The sequence below is a fragment of the Nicotiana tabacum genome, chromosome 9 (genome assembly GCF_000715075.1).
Source record: "Nicotiana tabacum cultivar K326 chromosome 9, ASM71507v2, whole genome shotgun sequence".
NCBI lineage: Eukaryota > Viridiplantae > Streptophyta > Magnoliopsida > Solanales > Solanaceae > Nicotiana > Nicotiana tabacum.
In genome coordinates, this window is record NC_134088.1 from 42,510,480 (window position 1) to 42,516,175 (window position 5,696).

The 5,696-nt window shown below is 37.2% G+C and overlaps 1 pseudogene; it reads left to right on the forward strand.

Moving 5' to 3' along the window:
* The first annotated feature begins 211 nt into the window (after nt 1–211).
* LOC107796871 (protein NRT1/ PTR FAMILY 1.1-like) lies at nt 212–3,676 on the forward strand (annotated as a pseudogene).
* The last annotated feature ends 2,020 nt before the right edge of the window (nt 3,677–5,696 follow it).

A 5,696-nucleotide genomic window follows, 5' to 3' on the forward strand; every position in this document is an offset into this window, starting at 1 on the left:
AAAGTAAACGAACTCTTAAAATTTCATTTTTCACGGAAAAAAACATTGCAACTCAAAAGACATGTAACAGTGGTAATGTTTGTTGCCCAACAAGTTTGGCATGATTCTCAACAACTTGAATGACAATCATGTTTCATGTTTGCCTTGTTATTCAAATAACTATTTAACTTCTCAAGCTTCTTTTTTTGTTTGTCAACATTAAAAAGAAAAAGAAAAAATAATAGAGAAAATGCTTCTTCTGTTGTTCTTTTTCCCTACATTTACTTTTTTTTTTGGGGTACTTGTACTAACTTTGTACCAGAACAGTGACTTTTTTGTATACAATCAGGTAACTTCTTTACAATCAATTAGCTAAACCAAATATCAAGTGCATGTTTCAACTAGCATAATAATGGTCAGTCTTACATAGTTTATTTTTCAACATTAAGCACGAAATTTAGAAATTATTGTCAACAGTACACAGTAACAAGCATGTTGGTAATTGCTATGTCAAGGTCATGACAAAATTTTCATGTAAGCAAATGCAATTGGGGCCATCCCCTCACGTCCCTCACGTATTATACTGCGGTACCATTTTTGTTTGAGCAAAGTGCTGATGAAGTTATTAACTCTGTCAAATAGCCAACACAACAAAAAAGAAGTACTGGAATTGAGATGAATTGAAGTGGGAAGATTTGTCTTTATCATAGGAGAGTTTATTATATGTGTGCTATCACATTAACTTATCTTTATGCGTGGACAACTAAAATTCTTATTCCACATAAGCCTTACTAGTATATGAGAAAAAGTGATTAATTATACTAAATTTAGCTGAGACTACGAAGAATGTACATTTAATTTGTTGACACTGCTAATTACGTCAGAAGTATTAATGGAATATTAGCTAATGTAGCCCCAATAAAACTCAAGTAAAGCGTATATGACGTGATAGTCTGATTGAAAAAACTATGAAGCCAAATGGCATTTTGGCGAATTTAGAAAAGCAAAAATTAAGGCATGGAGGAGTTTCAGCATCAGCCAAACTGTTAAAGAAGCTAAACATAAAGTTGTAATTAAAGGTTTTTTCCCTTGTCTATCTGAAGAAAAAGCTGACCTTTTTCTCTTATTTTAGAATCTCTTCTATCTAGCAATAGGACTTGTTCAAACATATTTGTCGTGATGGAAATGAAAGGAAGTTCTTCTGATTTAGTGGAAACTTCAGGGGATGTCTCAAATAGCAAGAAAGGTGGCCTTAAAACCATGCCATTTATTATCGGTATGTTATTTTTTTTTTCTTGAACTAGGTGGTTTCTTTTATTTTAATGTCAAAGGTTCTGGAATTTGGTTTGATGGTTACAGCAAATGAGGTATTGGAAAGGGCTGCAGGTGTTGGACTAAGCGCGAATATGATCTTGTACTTGACAAAAGAGTATCACTGGGAAAATGCTACTGGAGCTAGCATCCTTTTCTGGTGGGGTTCTATCGCAAATTTCATGCCTATCTTTGGAGCTCTCCTTGCTGATTCTTACTTGGGTCGGTATTTTGTGATTGCTTCAGGAACAGTTGTCAGCCTTATGGTGAGGATACAATGTGTTCAAGTTATTAATCAGATGTTTTGATCAGATTTTAACTTTGTTATTTTAATCAGATTTTAACTGATTTCAATGTAGGGAATGGTGGTATTGTGGTTAACAGCTATACTAAAAGAAGCAAAGCCACATTCTTGCAACCTAAAAGCAGGAAATTGTTCAAAACCAGACTTTGGGCCAGGTCGCACTTCTCTTTGCATCATTTGCATTAATGTCTATAGGTGCGGGGTGTATTAAGCCATGTGCTTTAGCCTTTGGAGCTGATCAATTCAACAAACCTGAGAATCCGGACAATGGAAGGATGTTGCAGAGTTTCTTCAATTGGTATTATGCATCAGTTTGCATATCAATGTTGATTTCAATGACTGTAATAGTGTATATTCAGGCTCAATTTGGCTGGATTGTGGGGTTTGGAATGTCAGCATGCCTCATGCTGTTGGCAGCTGCTACGTTTCTTTTGGGTTCTAAACTTTTCATTAGGATCAAAGCAAACAAGAGCCTGGTCACTAGTTTTGTCCAAGTTGTAGCTGTGGCATGGAAAAACAGACATCTTGCTTTGCCTCCAGTGGATTCTGATGAGTTGTATCATCATGACAAGGGTTCAAGGCTTACTATTCCAACAAACAAACTAAGGTATTCTGCATTCCCCTGACTCATATTGAAATTATCTTTATTGCCACTTCCTAAATACCAAATAGTTTATGAGCAGAACAATAATCATGTCTGGAAGTATTATTAACAGATAGTTAACATCAACACAATCTAGAGTGAGACTGGTTTCGTTCCAAGAATGTACTACTGTATTCTAGGCAGTGCCAACAAAGATCTTATAATCCATAATTCCTCTAGGTTCTTAAATAAGGCCTGCATCATTAGAAACCCTGAGAAAGATTTAAATCCAGATGGAACAGCTTCAGACCCATGGAAACTGTGCACAGTTCAACAAGTGGAAGGAATGAAAGCCCTTCTCAAGGTATTGCCCATATGGTCATCAGGCATCATGGTAGCAGTAACCCTGAACCAGTATGCCTTTCCAGTACTCCAAGCAAACACAATGGACAGACACCTAGTTGGAAACTTCAATATCCCAGCAGGCTCATTTAGTGCTTTTGCAATCATTACATTGACAATATGGGTAGCCATCTATGACCGAATCCTCGTGCCCCAGATTTCAAAGATCACCAAGAACCCACGCGGCCTGACCTTTAAACAACGAATGGGAATCGGTGTGTTGCTCTCTTGTGCAGCTCAGGCTGTGGCAGCATTGGTTGAAAAGGAACGACGGGCGCGAGCCCTTAGTGAAGGGCTAGCAAACCATCCATTTTCGCAAGTGAACATGTCAGCAATGTGGCTAATCCCACAGAACAGCTTAACTGGACTAGCTGAGGCATTCAATGTAATTGGGCAGATAGAATTCTACTACTCACAGTTCCCCAAAAGAATGGCAAGTATTGGAGTAGCACTACTCGCACTGGGCATGGGACTTGGAAACTTGGTGGGGAATCTTATTGTGAAATATGGTTCAACAAGAGGAGGGAAAGAAAGTTGGGTATCAAATAACTTAAATTTGGGTCACTATGATTACTACTATTGGCTACTTTGCTTTCTGAGTATGCTGAATTTCTTCTACTTCATCTTGTGTGCCTGGGCTTATGGATCCACTGAAGAACAACAGAAAATATGGGATGTTGAACAAGTTGAAAAGGAAGGAGACGTGCTCATATTGTAGACTTATTATAGTTCGAAAATGTAAAATATATTAACACAGTCTGCCACTTAATTTAGCCCAGGCTCCTACACACAACACCTTAGTAGATATCAATTTCTAACCACACCCAACGATTCATTTTACTGAAATTCTTTGAATTCGGGTGTAAATCTAAATTAACCAGATTATAATGTAAAGCCTACTAATTGGTCTGGGCCTCTGGGGTATACTGTAGAACTAGAAGGCATCGTCGAAAAATCTAAGTGCCTTCAGAGACGGATTTAGGATTTGAACCTTATGAGTTCCTACAGTAACTTCAAATAAATTTATAATAGTAATAATAATCAGACTAAGCAACGAGCACAAGTATTCAATATATATTTACAATTGACTTTTCTTTTTCAACATGGTGTCACTTGAAATCCCAAGTGAAAGTATGAAACGCACTATCTATGTATATTGTCATTTTGTTACAGTGTCTATTTCTATGTTTCATTTGGAGTTTCAAATATGAGATTGACAAGAATTTAATTTATTCGACACTCGACAACAGAAAAAGTGCAAATTAAATACATTAAGTATAAGCCAAAACAGAGAACTTGAACCCCGACTACACAATATTTTAAATAAAAATTGTTGAAATTTACAAAAACTAGAAAAAGGAAAAGTTATACACTATGATACAAGTAGGGAGAATCACACCCCAAAGACTAACCATTAAGGTGGGAGAACCCAAAGCAATATAAATTTCATACCAACATATTACAATATCGACGTGGGACTCAAGTACCATACCTTGCAATAAGCTATAATAAACCACCACGCTCCCCTCGTCCTCAATGGTTGGCTGTGCGCTAGACATTTCTAGCCCCGAGCAAACACTGCAATACTGACGTCACCATCCATGGCATGGTGGGCATGGAGGATGGTGGGTGGCTCTGATACCATTGATACAACCTAAGGAGAACCACATCCTTAAAGCTAGCTATTGAGGTGTGAGAGCCCAAGGCTATATATACCCGATATTAGCACATTACAATACCGATATGAAACACAAATCTCATACCTTGCAATGGACAATGCACACTACTTTTGCAAGAAGTGGGCCGTCACAATAATAATAAAAAGTTATCAGAGATTGTTACACATAATACAACATAAGAGGAAAATGAATTAAAAAAAAAGAGTGAATGAACTGGTAGTGACTACAGTAGCCATGCGGTGGCCAGTGGATGAGTGTGAGTGGCAGCCGTGCAACAAAAGGTAAAACCTCTTCTAACTTCTCACCTTTGTTTATGTTTTACCCGAAAAACGGATAGAGTTAAATTTATACGTAGTTCTAAGGATATATGGTATAGCTTAATACAAACCGTAAGGATAAATAGAAATATCAAATATGGATTGTAAAGAGTACAAAGTAAACACGGTTGTAAAGAAGATAATTTTTAGGAATGAACAGGTTGAACCAATTTACGAAGCTTAGAAAAATAACTCTTCTCTATATGAGAATATGGTGCTTGAATTATAATTTTTTAAAAAATTGTCCTTACAGAAATAATAACCATCCTCTTTATAATAAAGGAACCTTACTTTAGATATAATTAAAAATACATAGTGGGAGACCCATGATAAATCAGCTTTTCCATAATTCCTGCTAGGATTCTCTCCTCTAGTGGGATTGCAACGGCTCTTGTCTGTAAGCTCGATATTGACTCACATTTTTGGTCTCGACTCGAGCTCTCGATCTTGACTTGAGCTCGATTCTGACTCAGATCCTTTCATGGTTCGGGGTCAGGGTTGGTCGGTCTCTGAATCATAAGCTTGATAACTTTACTTTGCATCATAGCTCGATTTGGATTCGAGCTTGATAATGATATCGAGCTCGACATTGATCGGTCCATCGGGCTCGAAGGTTGTTTGTACCATTTTCGAAACCCATTTTGAAGTCTTAATCCGATCTATTACGTTTTGACCTTGACCGATCGTATGAAGGCCGCAATCTATTTTGACCGTATACAGATAGTCCCCTAATTTCTTAGGAAGGATGTGATAAGAAATGATATGATTTTCAACAGCTAGATCGGATTATAAGCTGACGTTTACATTGGGTTCGACCATGACGTTCGTGATAGCTGTCCCGTTAATTTAGTCTTTCAAGGCATTTAATGCTTGTCAGGCGGTGGTCGGCCACCGGTGATACTGAACAGCCATTTCTTTAGTCTATAAATAGCCCTCCCTTTTATCATTTACCACTTTTACATCTTCAATCTTCCAAATTCCCTAAGTTCTTTTTCGTTCTCTCTGAGTTTATTCGCAAATCTATGATTCTTCTTTGCAAGATTCTTCTTCTAAACCACCAAATCTTTGTTACCCTTTTCAAATCCAAAATGGTGAAGACATCAAAAATCGTCCCCCAAAAA